Raw genomic sequence first — 14,817 nt, forward strand, 5'->3', positions numbered from 1 at the left:
TCCATTTATATGACATTCTGGAAGAGTCAAAACTATAAGGTCAAATAGTGGGTCAAAGAGGAAAGCAGTTCAGTAAAAATGGGAAGAATTTGGGGAGTAACAGAACTTATATAAGCTCTTTATCATAATTGTGGTGGATACACAATTATAAATTCATCAAAATTTATAGAATGGTACATTTAAAGGGTAAACTTTGGTGCATGTAAATCATAACACAATAAACCTGACTTCCCCACCACCCTAAAAAAGCAAAACACCAACAGAATCAATAAGACTTGTTGTTTCAGCCAGGTGCAGTGGCTCATGCCTGTAATTCCAGCACTTTGGGAGGCCGAGGCAGGCGAGGTCAGGAGTTCGAGATCAGCCTAACCAACATGGTGAAACCCCATCTCTACTAAAAATACAAAAATTAACCGAAGGTGGTGGCGGGTGCCTGTGATCCCAGCTACTCGGGAGACTGAGGCAGGAGAACTGCTTGAACCTGGGAGGTGGAGGTTGAAGTGAGCCGAGATCGTGCCACTGCACTCCAGCCTGGGCGACAGAGTGAGACTCTGTCTCAAAAATAAAAATAAAAAAAGAAAGAAAATTTTAATTTAAATAATGCTGAATTTATATATTTATTGTGGTAAACATGATTTTTACTACGGCTAGCATAGTGTGTCTCGTTTAAGAATTCTTTCCCTATACTATTCTGTTCTATTGGTCTATGTGCCTATTTTTATGCCAGTACCATGCTGCTTTAGTGACTATGACCTTAGAGTATAGTTTGAAATCAGGTAATGTGATACCTTCAGATTTGTTATTTTTGCTTAGTCTTGCATTGAAAATGTGGGTTCTTTTTGGTTCCATATGAATTTTAGGGTTGTCTTTTCTAATTCTGTGAAGGATAATGGTGGTACCAATTGATCTTTGACAAAGCAAACAAAAAGATAAAGTGGGGAAAGGACACCGTATTCAACAAATGATGCTGGGATAATTGGCAAGCCACATGTAGAAAAATGAAACTGGATCCTCATCTCTCACCTTATACAAAATAAATTAAGGATAAAGGACATAAATCTAAGACCTCAAACTATAAAATTTTAGAGAATAACATTGGAAAAACGTTTCTAAACATTGGCTTAGGCAACTATTTCATGACCAAGAACCCAAAGGCAAATGTAATAAAAACAAAGATATAAAGCTGAAACTTAATTAAACTAAAGAGCTTTTGCAGAGCAAAAGGAACAGTCAGCAAGAGCAAACAGACAATCCACAGAGTGGGAAGAAATTTTCACGATCTATACATCTAACAACGGATCAATATCCAGAATCTAAAATAAACTCAAACAAACTAGCAAAACAAAAAAACACAGACGAACCCATCAAAAAGTGAGTTAAGGACATGAATACACAATTTTCAAAAGGTATACAAATGTCGGCCGGGCGCGGTGGCTCAAGCCTGTAATCCCAGCACTTTGGGAGGCCGAGACGGGCGGATTACAAGGTCAGGAGATCGAGACCATCCTGGCTGACACGGTGAAACCCTGTCTCTACTAAAAAACACAAAAAACTAGCCAGGCGAGGTGGCGGGCGCCTGTAGTCCCAGCTACTCAAGAGGCTGAGGCAGGAGAATGGCGTAAACCCGGGAGGCGGAGCTTGCAGTGAGCTGAGATCCGGCCACTGCACCCCAGCATGGGCGACAGAGCGAGACTCCGTCTCAAAAAAAAAAAAAAAAAAAAGTATAAATTGTCAAACAAATGTATGAAAAAAAGCTCAACATCCCTAATGATCAGGGAAATGCAAATCAAAACCACAATGCGATACCATCTGACTCTTGCAAGAATGGCCATAATCAATAAATCAAAAATTAACAGATGTTGGCATGGATGCAGTTAAAAGGGAACACTTCTACACTGCTGGTGGGAATGTAAATTAGTACAACCACTAGGAAAACAGTGTGGAGATTCCTTAAGGAACTAGAAGTAGAACTACCATGTGATCCAGCAATCCCACTACTGGGTATTTACCCAGACGAAAATAAGTCATTATATGAAAAAGACACTTGCGGCCAGACGCGGTGGCTCATGCCTGTAATCCCAGCACTTTGGGAGGCTGAGGCAGGCAGATCACGAGGTCAGGAGTTCGACACCAGCCTGGCCAACATGGTGAAACTCCGTCTCTACTAAAAATACAAAAATTAGCCGGGCATGGTGGCATGTGCCAGTAATCCCAGCTACCTGGGAGGCTGAGGCAGGAGAACTGCTTGAACACGGAGGCAGTGGTTGCAGTGAGCCAAGATGGTACCACTGCACTCCAGCCTAGGCCATACAGCAAGACTCTGTCTCAAAAACAACAACAACAACAAAAAAACACCAAGATATTTGCATATGCATGTCTACAGCAGAATTTGCAATTGCAAAAATGTGGAGTCAACCCAAATGCCCATCAATCAATGAGTAAATAAACAAACTGTGGTGTGTGTGTGTGTGTATATATATATATATATGTACACAATGGAATACTACTGAGCCATGAAAAGGAATGAATTAATTGCATTAGCAGCGATCTGGATGAGATTGGAGGCTACTTTCTAAGTGAAGTAATTCAGGAATGGAAAAACAAACATCATATGTTCTCAGTCATATGTGGGAGCTACGCTATGAGATTGCAAAGGCGTAAGGAAGACACAACGGACTTTGGGGACTCAAGGGGAAAGAGTGGGTAGGGGGTGAGGGATAAAAGATCACAAATTGAGTTCAGTGTATGCTGCTCAGGGGATGGGTGCACCAAAATCTCACAAATCACCACTAAAGAACTTACTCATATAACCAAATACCACCTGTTCCCCAATAACCTATGGAAATAAAAACATTCAAAAAAAGAATTATTTCCCTATACTATGGTCATATCTTTATTTTCTGATAAAACCTTTGTTTAGTTAGCCTTTTGTATTTGCCTTTATCCTATGCTGAAGTAATTTTTGTGGCCAGGCACAGTGGCTCACGCCTGTAATCCCAACACTTTGGGAGGCTGAGGTGGCAGATCGCTTGAGCTCTGGAGTTTGAGACCAGCCTGGGCAACATGGCGATATCTGGTCTCTACAAAAAATACAAAAATTAGCTGGGCATGGTGGTGTGTTTCTGTAGTCCCAGCTACTTGGGAGGCTGAGGTGGGTGGATGGCTTGTGCCCAGGAGGCAAAGGTTGCAGTGAGCCAAAATTGCATCACTGCACTCCATCCAGCCTGGGCGACAGAGGAGACCCTGTCTCAAAAAACAAACAACAACAACAAAAATTTAAAATAAAATTTTAAAAAAGGACATTTTGTATACAGCATGATACAGTTCATTTTCCTTTTTTTCCCCTATATTACAATGGAACTGTCCCTGTCTAATGAATAGTTTTCTCCTTTTCCCCAGTGATCTACATTGTTACCCCTTTCAGAAATGTCAGTTTAAATACATAGGTCTGTTTGTGGGCTCCACATTCTGTTCCACTGGTCAATTTGGCTATCCCTCTACAAATTCCATACTCTGTTTTTTGTTTGTTTGTTTCTCTGAGACAGAGTCTCTCTCTGTTGCCCAGGCTGGAGTGCAATGGAGCCATCTCAGCTCACTGCAACCTCCACTTCCTGTGTTCAAGCAATTTTTCTGCCTCAACTTCCCAAGTCGCTGGGATTAAGGTGCCCACCACCACGCCCGGCTAATTTTTTGTATTTTTTAGTAGAGACGAGGTTTCACCAAGTTGGCCAGGCTGGTCTTAAACTCCTGACCTCAGGTGATCTACCCACCTCGGTCTCCCAAAGTGCTGGGATTACAGGCTTGAGCCACCACACCCAGCCTCATACTCCCTGTTTTATTATGTTCTGTTATCTGGCTAGGCCAAATCCCTCCACTTTGTATCTTTGATATTCTCAAGCCTTTACACTTCCACATAAAATGCAGAACACCTTGTCAAATTCCTTAATATATTCTATTAGGATTTTGACTGGAAGTGCATTGAATCTAGAGAGCAATTTAGAAGAACAACTTTATGATAGTCTTCCCATTATAATATCTAACTTTGTTTTTTATTTTATTTCATTTTATTTATTTATTTTTGAGAAAGTCTCCCTCTGTCGCCCAGGCTGGAGTGCAGTGGCATGATCTCGGCTCACTGCAACCTCCGCCTCTGGGGTTCAAGTGATTCTCCTGCCTCAGCTTCCTGAGTAGCTGGGATTACAGGTGCCTGCCACCATGCCCAGCCCCTACTCTTTGTATTCAAGGCTTTTTTATCAGGTTCTGAAGTTCCCTTTTATCTGTTTACATGGACAATGAATTTTATCAATGTATTTTTCTGTAAATACAGCAAATGAAATTTATAGACGGTCTCAAGTAAAGCTACCCTTGCTTTCTTGGGATAAATAAAATATCTCTATACGTTACTGGATTCAGTTTGCTAATACTGTATTCAGGATTTTTGTATCTACATTTATAAATAATATTGGCCTGTAATCTTCTTTGCCCTTACTCTTCTTCTCCAGATTTGGTATCCAGATTATTTTATTTATTTATTTATTTTTAGATAGTCTCGCTCTGTCACCCAGGCTGGAGTCAGTGGCATGATCTTGGCTCACCGCAACCTCCACCTCCCAGGTTCAAGCGATTCTCCTGCCTCAGCCTCCCGAGTAGCTGGAAATACAGGCGCACACCATCACGCCTGGCTAATTTTTGTTTTTTGGTTTTTTTTTTTGAGACGGAGCCTTGCTCTGTCGCCCGGGCTGGAGTGCAGTGGCCGGATCTCAGCTCACTGCAAGCTCCGCCTCCCAGGTTTACGCCATTCTCCTGCCTCAGCCTCTCGTGTAGTTGGGACCACAGGCGCCCGCCACCTCGCCCAGCTAGTTTTTTGTATTTTTTAGTAGATATGGGGTTTCACCATATTAGCCAGGATGGTCTCGATCTCCTGACCTTGTGATCCGCCCTTCTCGGCCTCCCAAAGTGCTGGGATTACAGGCTTGAGCCACTGCACCTGGCCTTAATTTTTGTATTTTTTAGTACAGACAGGGTTTCACCGTATTGGTCAAGCTGGTCTCGAACTCCTGACCTCGTGATCCGCCTGCCTCGGCCTCTCAAAGTGCTGGGATTACAGGCATAAGCCACCGCGCGGTATCCAGGTTATTCTGGTCTCGTGGAACAAACTAGTGTTCTCTGAAACAGTCTGTTATATAATTAGAATTTGTTTCTTGAAAGTTCAATAGAACTCTGTGCTTGGTGTTTCCTCACCTTAATTTCTCTTCTTTTTTTTAATCCATTCATTCATTCATTCATTCAGCCAATCATTCATTCAGAGGCAGGGTCTCACTCTGTCAAGTCAGGCTGGAGTGCAGTGGTGTGATCTTGGCTCACTGCAACCTCTGCCTCCCAGGCTCAAGCAATCCTCCCACTTAAACCTCCCAAGTAGCTGGGACTACAGGTGCACACCACCACGCCCTGCTAATTTTTGTATTTTTTGTAGAGATGGGCTTTCACAATGTTGCCCAGGTTGGTCTCAAACTCGTGAGCTCAAGTGATCTGCCCACCTTGCCCCCCAAAGCATGGGATTACAGGCATGAGTCACCATGCCTGGCCTCATTCACTTATTTAAAACTCCACAAAAGGCCAGGTGCGGTGGCTCATGCTTGCAATCCCAGCACTTTGGGAGGCTGAGGCAGGTGGATCACCAGAAGTCAGGAGTTCGAGACCAGCCTGGCCAACACAGTGAAACCTCATCTCTACTAAAAATACAAAAATTAGCCAGGCGTGGTGGCAGGTGCCTGTAATCCCAGCTACTTGGGAGGCTGAGGTAGGAGAATTGCTTGAACCCAGGAGGCTTAGGTTGCAGTGAGCCGAAATCATGCCACTGCACTCCAGCCTGGGCGACAGAGCAAGACTTTGTCTCAAAAAAAAAAAAACTCCACAAAAAAGTTTAAAGTTCACTAAACATTCCTACATTTTACTTATATTTAGCAACTGTTAATATCTTGCCACCTCCCTCTCTCTATATATATCAGCTCGCTCTCTCTATATATACACAACACTTAGTTCTCTTTTGCCCAACCATCTTAAAGAAGATTGTAGAGAGAAATATAATTTATCCCTAAATATGTCAGAAGGAATATTCTCTCATACAATCATAGTACCATTACATCTTTAAAAAACTTAATTCAGGCCGGGTGCGGTAGCTTACGCCTGTAGTAAACCTAGCACTTTGGGAGGCTGAGGCGGGCGAATCACCTGAGGTAGGGAGTTCAAGACCAGCCTAACACGAAGAAACCCTGTCCCTACCAAAAATACAAAATTAGCCAGGCGTGGTGGTGCATGCCTGTAATGCCAGCTACTAAGGAGGCTGAGTCAGGAGAATCGTTTGAACCCAGGAGGCGGAGGTTTCAGTGAGCCGAGACCACGCCATTGCACTCCAGCCTGGGCAACTTTTTTTTTTTTTTTTTTTTTGAGACTGAGTCTCGCTCTGTCGCCCAGGCTGGAGTGCAGTGGCCGGATCTCAGCTCACTGCAAGCTCCGCCTCCCGGGTTTACGCCATTCTCCTGCCTCAGCCTCCGGAGTAGCTGGGACCACATGCGCCCGCCACCTCGCCCGGCTAGTTTTTTGTATTTTTTAGTAGAGACGGGGTTTCACCGTGTTAGCCAGGATGGTCTCGATCTCCTGACCTTGTGATCCGCCCGTCTCGGCCTCCCAAAGTGCTGGGATTACAGTGGGCAACTTTTAAGAGTGAAATTCCATCACAAAAGAAAAGAAACGAAACAAAATGAAATGAAACAAAACAAAACAAAACATTAATTCAGCAACACCAGCCAACATAAAGCTCATCATCAAATTTTCCGAACAATCGCCAGACTGTTTATAGTTGGGTTTTTTAAAAATACTATTATTTTACCTTTGTTTTTATCACTCCAAGAACCAAAGTTCTTAGCTTTGATTTTCATTATCTCTTTAATATCTCTCAATGTAGGAGAGTCCCTTCACCTCTCCCTATTCTTCATGACTTCAATGATCCAAGCCAGATGTCCTGCAGAACATCCCACATTTCAGGATTCATTCATTTTCTCAAAAGTAGATTCAGGTTAAACATTTTTGGCAAGAATACAACTTTGCTGGCATTGTATACCACCCACTATGTTCCATCAAGAGACATATAATTTTCACGCCATCCCACTACTACTGATGCCAAATTCTCTGCATTATAAATGCATATTTTCCCTCTATAATAAAGTAATAATCTATAATTATCAATTTGTAATTCATAATCTATGGGGTGATACACTCACACTGTGGAAATACTATATACTGCTCCTCAACAGTCTTTTACCCAATGTTTTTTTCATTTTTTTGTTTTGTTTTTTTGAGACAGGGTCTCTCTGTATTGCCCAGGCTGGAGTGCAGCGGCAGGATCACACCTCACTGCAGCCTCAACCTCCTGGGCTCAATCGATCCATCCACCTCAGCCTCCTAAGTAGCTGGGACTGCAGGCGTGCACCATGCCCAGCTAATGTTTTTGTAGATGAGATTTCGCCATGTTGCCCAGATTGGTCTTGAACTTCTGGGCTCAAGCGATTTGCCCGCCTAACCCTCCCAAAGCGCTGGGATTACATGTGTGAGCCACCACACCCAGCCCTCTTTAATAATGTTTTGGTTTGGGTGTTAATGTCTTTATTCACGCAGCTACTACAGTGGTATGTTTTTTTATTGTTTTTGGTTAGTAACTGCCTTTTAACTTTTCTATTTTAGATATGTCTCTCTACATAGCTACATTTAAAAAAATCTAAACTGATCATCCCTTTTAACTGCTAAGATTATTCTTTTATGTTTAACTGTGATTGATATATTTGAATTTGTTTTTATCATTTTATGCTGTGCTTTTATTTGCCCTGCTTTTTCTATGCTTCACACTTCTTTATTCCCTTCATACTCTTTGCCTTTTGGGGACATTTTCTTTTCTTTTCTTTTTTTTTTTTTTTTTTTAGACAGGGTCTTGCTCTACTGCCCAGGCTGGAGTGCGTGGCAAAATCATAGCTCACAGAAATCTGCAACTCCTGGGATCAAGCAATCCTCCCTCCTCAGCATTTCCAGTAACTGGGACTACGGGTACTTGTCACCAGGCCCAGTTATTTTTTATCTTTAGTAGAGACGAAGTCTTGCTATGTATGTTGCCCGGGCTAGTCTTGAATTCCTGGCTTCACACGATACTCTGGTCTCAGCCCTCCAAAGTGCTGAGACTACAGGAATGAGCCACGGCAGAAAAATTTATTTTTTAAATTGTTCTCCCCCTTCTAGTGGCTGAAAGTTATATATTCTATTTTTACCCGATTTTTTTGGAGTCTCACTCTGTCACCTAGGCTGGAGTGCAGTGGCGTGATCTCGGCTCACTGCAGCCTCCGCCTCCTGGGTTCCAGAAATTCTTCTGCCTCAGCCTACCAGATAACTGGGATTACAGGCATGTGCCACCACGCCCAGCTAATTTCTGTATTTTTAGTAGAGATGGGGTTTCACCATGTTAGCCAGACTGGCTGGAACTCCTGACCTCAGGTGATCCACCCACCTTGGCCTTCCAAGTGCTAGCATTACAGGCGTGAGCCACCGCACCCAGTCATAAATCACTCTCTTTTTTTTTTTTTTTTTTTGAGATGGAGTCTTGCTCTGTTGCCCAGGCTGTAGTGGCACAATCCTGGCTCACTGCAACCTCTGCCTCCTGGTTCAAGCGATTCTCTTGCCTCAGCCTCCCGAGTAGCTGGGATTACAGGTGCACGCCACCATGCCTGGCTAATTTTTTTTCTATTTTTAGTAGAGATGGGCCTTGAGCAACACACAAACATTTCTTAAGAGCATGCCACCATGCCCGGCCCACTCTCTTCTTGAACTACAATATTGAACAGAAATAGTTTTGTCCTTTTTTTATTTTTATTTTTTGAGATGCAGTCTCACTGTTGCCCAGGGTGGAATGCAGTGGCATGATCTCGGCTCACTGCAACCTCTGCCTCCCAGGTTCAAGCGATTCTCCTGCCTCAGCCTCCTGAGTAGCTGGGATTACAGGTGCCCACCACCAGGCCTGGCTAATTTTTGTATTTTTAGTAGAGACAGTGTTTCGCCATGTTGGCCAGGCTGGTCTCAAACTCCTGACCTTAGGTGATCCGCCTGCCTCAGCCTCCCAGAGTTTTGGGATTACAGGCGTCAGCCACTGAGGCCGACCTGTCCTGGCTTTTTAAACTATACTAATTAAATATCTCATACAGGAAATGTTCATTCAGATTTACTCTTATGGTTACCAATTTACTTGCTTAGCATTGCATTTTTATCTCTTAGATTTTCTTCTGGGATTACTTTCCTTTCTCTGAAGTATATGTCCTTTCAGAGGTTATTAATGGGCCAGGTGTGGTGGCTCACACCTATAATCCCAGCACTTTGTGAGATCAAAGCAGGAGGATCACTAGAGCCCAGGAGTTTGAGATAAGCCTGGGCAACACAGTGAGACCCTTATCTCTACAAAAATAAATAAATGAATTAAATAAAACAAAGGTCATTAGGTGAAGATCTGTTGGTTTCTAGCTTTTATCTTTATGGAAATGTCTTCATTTTGCTCTTGTTCTTAAAAATTAGTTTTGCTAGGTAGACAATTCTAATATGATGGCTGTTTTCTCTCTGCACTTTGAATATTTTACTCCAATGTCCTCTTGCTTCCACAGTTATCAACTTGTCATTCCTTTGTAAGTAATTAATAATCTATAATTATCAATTTGCATTTCATGATCTGTGCAGTGATATTTTCATATTGTAAGAATACTGTATACTGATAGAATACCCATCCTCTCCTACTGTTTTTAAGAGCTTCCCTTTGACTTTGATATTCTTCAGTTATCTATAAAGTATGTACAAGTAGATTTCTTTTTATTTAACCCCCTTCCTTCATATGCATTATGGTCCCTGTATTTATATATTCGTATCTTTCATCAATTATTCCATTTTCTCCACCATTATTCCTTTAAAATATTGCCTGTTCTTAATTCTCACCTTATAAGACTTCAATCACACATGTCAGACTCATTATGCTCTTCCTTTTATAACTTATTTCTTGACATTACATTCTGGGAAATTACTTCAGATCTTTCAGTTCCTGAATTCTCCCTTTGCCAATGGCCTCATCTGTTGTTCAAATTATCCACTAAGGGTTCAGTTTCAACAGTTATACTTTTTGTTTCTAACATTTTACATTCTTTTATTAATTTAAATATTTTATACATGGTTCTTTTTTTTTGAGAGGGAATCTCACTTTTGTCACCCAGGGTGGAGTGCAATGCCGTGATCTCAGCTCACTGCAACTTCTGCCCCCCAGGTTCAAGTGATTCTCCTGCCTCAGCCTCCCGAGTAGCTGGGAGACTACAGGCATGTGCCACCACGCATGGATAATTTTTTAATATTTTTAGTAGAGATGGTGTTTTACCATGTTGGCCAGACTGGTCTCCAACTCCTGATCTCAGGTGATCTGCCCCTCTCGGCCTCCCAAAGTTCTGGGATTACAGGCATGAGCCACCGTGCCCGGTCAGTTATTTTATATTTCATCTCTTATTATTTCAATAGTTTAAGTCTTCGAGGTTTGTTTCTATTAAATCTCACCCACAGTAGTTTATTTCCTTGTGTTTGGCAATTCTTTTATTGTAAGTTTATATTTTGTTGAATTTTATCTATGGGAATTCTGAAAGCCTAATCAGAGACAGCTTTTTCTAAAAATGTATTTGCATTTACTCTGGCAGAGAGTTAGGGGCAATACTGACCTAGGTTCAATTCAGCATCTTTCTCAAGGGGCTTTTCAACTTTCCTGGGGGTCCAAGGCTTAGTATCCCATCAGTGCTGATGTAAGCGTTTGCCTTCAGGAAAACTTTGCCAGTCCCGTTTGCTCACAAACTTATTGACTGCTCCTGTTTCAGCTGACTCTTTACTTTTGTGAGGGAATAGACCCTTGGAAACCTCCCTTGCTTTTTTAGTATACCCAGTAATGCATTAAAATGTGTGCTTATAAATGTCTACACAGAATTCTGAAAAATTTACATAGATGCTGCCTCCTGAAGGAGGTAGACAGCATTAACTCCCCTTAATTGTGGGCTGTGCAGTGACTTCTTCCCAAAGAGTACAATGTGGTAAGAGGCTTCAAAAAAGAAGAAATCTGAAAAAAAAACTGTCTCAGCCAGGTGACCAAGGTTAGTATCATTAGCAGTAAGCCATGTTGATAGATGGACACTCTTGATATCATGTGATGAAAATGGAACTTCACCTCTGTGTTCTTCCTCCAAAGAACCAATAACCCCAGCTAATCATTAAAACAAACAACAACAACAACAACAAAAACAGACAAACCCATACTGAGGGAGATTCTACAAAATATCTGACCAAATCTAGAGAAGCTTAAAAGAAAACTGTGGGCACAGTGGCTCACACCTGTAATCCCAGCACATTGCAAGGCCGAGGCAGGCAGATCGCTTGAGCTCAGGAGTTCAAGACAAGCCTGGGCAACATGGTGAAACCCCATCGCTATAGAAATTACAAAAATTTAGCCAGGCGTAGTGGCGCACACCTATAGCCCCAGCTACTCGGGAGTCTGAGGTGGGAGGATTGCTGAAACCCGAGAGGTCGAGGCTGCAGTGAGCTGTGATTTTGACAGTTTTGCACACCAGCCTGGGCAACAGAGCAAGACTCTGTCTGGAGGGAAAAACAAAACAAAACTGTCAAAATCTAGAGGAGACTAAAGAGATATAACAATAAAATATGGAGTTATGGAGAAAATGACAGTAGATAAAAACTAAGGCAATTCATAAAATATGGACTCTTAATAATTACATATTAGGCCGAGTGCAGTGGTTCACGCCTGTAATCCCAGCACTTTGAGGGGCTGAGGCAGGCAGATCATGAGGTCAGGGGTTCAAGACCAGCCTGGCCAATATGGTGAAACCCCGTCTCTACTAGAAATACAAAAATTAGCCAGGTGTGGTGGTGTGTGCCTGTAGTCCCAGCTACTCGAGAGGCTGAGGCAGAAGAATCGCTTGAACCCAGGAGGCAGAGGTTGCAAGATCGCACCACTGCACTCCAGCCTGGACGACAGAGCGAGACTTCATCTCAAAAAAAAAAATTACATATTAATATTGATTCACTGGTTTTAATAAACATACCACACCAATGCAAGATGTTAATGACAAGGGCAACAGGATGCAGGGTGTGTATGTATATATATATGTGTGTGTGTATATGTGTATATATGTGTATATGTGTGTATATATGTGTATATATGTATACATGCATATATCTATTATATGTATATATGTATATATGAATATACACGCATATATTACACACATATATTATATGTATATATCCATATATATGTATATATACATGTATGTATATGCGTATATATATGCACACACATATATACACATACATACACACACACACACACACACACACACACACACACACCAGAGCTTTCTGTACTATCTTCACAACTTTTCTGTAAATCCAAAACTACTGCGAAGCTAAAATTTTACTTAAAAATTATGTCTGGGCCAGGTGCAGTGGCTCATGTCTATAATCCCAGCAGTATATGAGGCCAAAGTGGGTGGTCTGCTTGAGCTCAGGAGTTTAAGACCAGCCTAGGCAACATAGTGAGACCCCGTCTCTACAAAAAAATACAAAAATTAGCCGGGCGTGCTGGTGCACCCCCGTAGTCCCAGCTACTTAGGAGGCTGAGGTGGTAGGATGGCTTAAGCCTAGGAGGCAGAGGTTACAGTGAGCTGAGATCACACCACTGCACTCCAGCCTGGATGACAGAGTGAGAGACCCTGTCTCAAAAAGAAAAAAATTTAAAAATGGCCAGGCACAGTGGCTCACGTCTGTAACCCCAGCACTTTGGGAGGCTGAGGCGGCAGATCACCTGAGGTCAGGAGTTCAAGACCATCCTGGCCAACATCGCGAAACCCTGTCTCTACTAAAAATGCAAAAATTAGCTGGGTGTCATGGCACCTGCCTGCAATCCCAGCTACTGGGGAGGCTGAGGCAAGAGAACCACTTGAACCCAGGAGGCAGAGGTTGCAGCAAGCCGAGATCATGCCATTGCACTCCAGCCTAGGCGACAAGAGTGAAATGGGGAAAAAAAAAAAAAAAAAAAAAAAAAGTCTGTTGCAACTTCTGCAAGATTTAGTTGTATTTCTGGTGGAAGGATCCTGCAAAATATCTAGCCTGTCACATGACTAGAAGCAGTACAGTTTCACCTGTACAGATTCAACCCAGTACAATCAAGCTCCTTCCCTCTGGCAAACTTTCTCTTCCCTTAGTTTCTGAGAAACCATTTTGTTCTGATCCTCTCTCCTCTCCCTAAGACACCTGTTTTTGCACTAACTCTTGAAACTCTGGTGTTCCCAAGGTTCTTTCATTGGCCCTATTCTCTTCTCACTTAACTCACTGTACTCTGAAGTGCTTATCCATTAACTAGTAAACATATGCTTAGACAGATGACCCTTTAACAACACAGGTTTGAACTGCACGGGTCCCACTTATACGTGGATTTTTCAATAAACACATTTTCAAAATTTTAGGAGATTTACAACAATTTGAAAAAACTCACAGATGAACCATGTAGTCTAAAACTATTTAAAAAGTTGAGAAAATTAGGTATGTCATGAACGCATAAAAACTATGTACACGCTAATTTCTCATTTACTACCATTAAATATAAACAAACCTATTTTAAAAAGTTAAATTTATCAAAACTTATGCACACACTTAAAGACATATGTGCAGCCATCCACAGTTGAGAGTAATGTAAACAATCATGAAAATTCAGTATTAAATCATAACTGCATAAAATTCACTACTGTACATACTGTACTGTAATAATTTTGTAGCCATCTCCTGTTGCTACTGCAGTGAGCTCAAGCATTGTGATATCCACTTAAAACACCCTGTGATGCTAATTATCTCTATGTAAGCAGTTCATCTCTCCAGAAAATTGCGTATGTCAGTAAAAAGTGATCTCTTGTGGTTCTCATATTTTTCAGGTTTAGTGCAATATTGTAAACCTTAAGTAGGCCGGGCGCAGTGGCTCAAGCCTGTAATCCCAGCACTTTGGGAGGCCGAGACGGGTGGATCACGAGGTCAGGAGATCGAGACCATCCTGGCGAACACGGTGAAACCCCGTCTCTACTAAAAATAGCCGCGCGAGGTGGCGGGCGCCTGTAGTCCCAGCTACACAGGAGGCTGAGGCAGGAGAATGGCGTAAACCCGGGAGGCGGAGCTTGCAGTGAGCTGAGATCCGGCCACTGCGCTCCAGCCCCGGCGACAGAGCGAGACTCCGTCTCAAAAAATAAAAAATAAAAATAAAAATAAAAAAAAAACCTTAAGTAAACAACATGGGACCCACACGAAGTGCCACTAGTGATGTCAGAAGTGCTCCAAAGGAGCAACAAAAAGTCATGACATTACCAAAACAAGTTGGACTACTTGATATGTATCACAGATTGAGGTGTCCAGCCGCAGGTGCCCACCATTTTACACGGTTCATTTTGTAAAAAGTGACATAAACTTATGGTATTGATAAATGCAGCACCACCAAGCCCAGCTAATTTTTTTTGTATTTTTGGTAGAGATGGGGTTTTGCCATGTTGCCCAGACTAGTTTCAAACTCCTGGGCTCAAGCGATCCACCTGCCTCGGCCTCCCAAAATGCTGGCATTACAGGCGTGAGCTACGACGCCTGGCCAACTGTGCTATTTCAAATACCAAAATACAGGCCGGGTGCAGTGGTTCATGCCTGTAATCCCAACAT

General features: G+C 42.3%; 1 protein-coding gene and 1 long non-coding RNA gene across 11 annotated transcripts in view; both read right to left on the minus strand.

Annotated features, from left to right (window-relative positions):
• Window positions 1–14,817, minus strand: part of LOC105498239 (regulation of nuclear pre-mRNA domain containing 2) — a 120,340-nt gene that overhangs the window by 83,655 nt on the left and 21,868 nt on the right. The window lies entirely within an intron of this gene.
• LOC139360208 (uncharacterized) lies at window positions 3,447–14,197 on the minus strand. The gene is made up of 2 exons (XR_011617405.1): window positions 13,878–14,197; window positions 3,447–7,021 (listed from the first exon to the last, which is right to left on the minus strand). It is a non-coding gene; the product is annotated as an uncharacterized lncRNA (long non-coding RNA).

This window comes from Macaca nemestrina, chromosome 1 (assembly GCF_043159975.1).
Source record: "Macaca nemestrina isolate mMacNem1 chromosome 1, mMacNem.hap1, whole genome shotgun sequence".
NCBI lineage: Eukaryota > Metazoa > Chordata > Mammalia > Primates > Cercopithecidae > Macaca > Macaca nemestrina.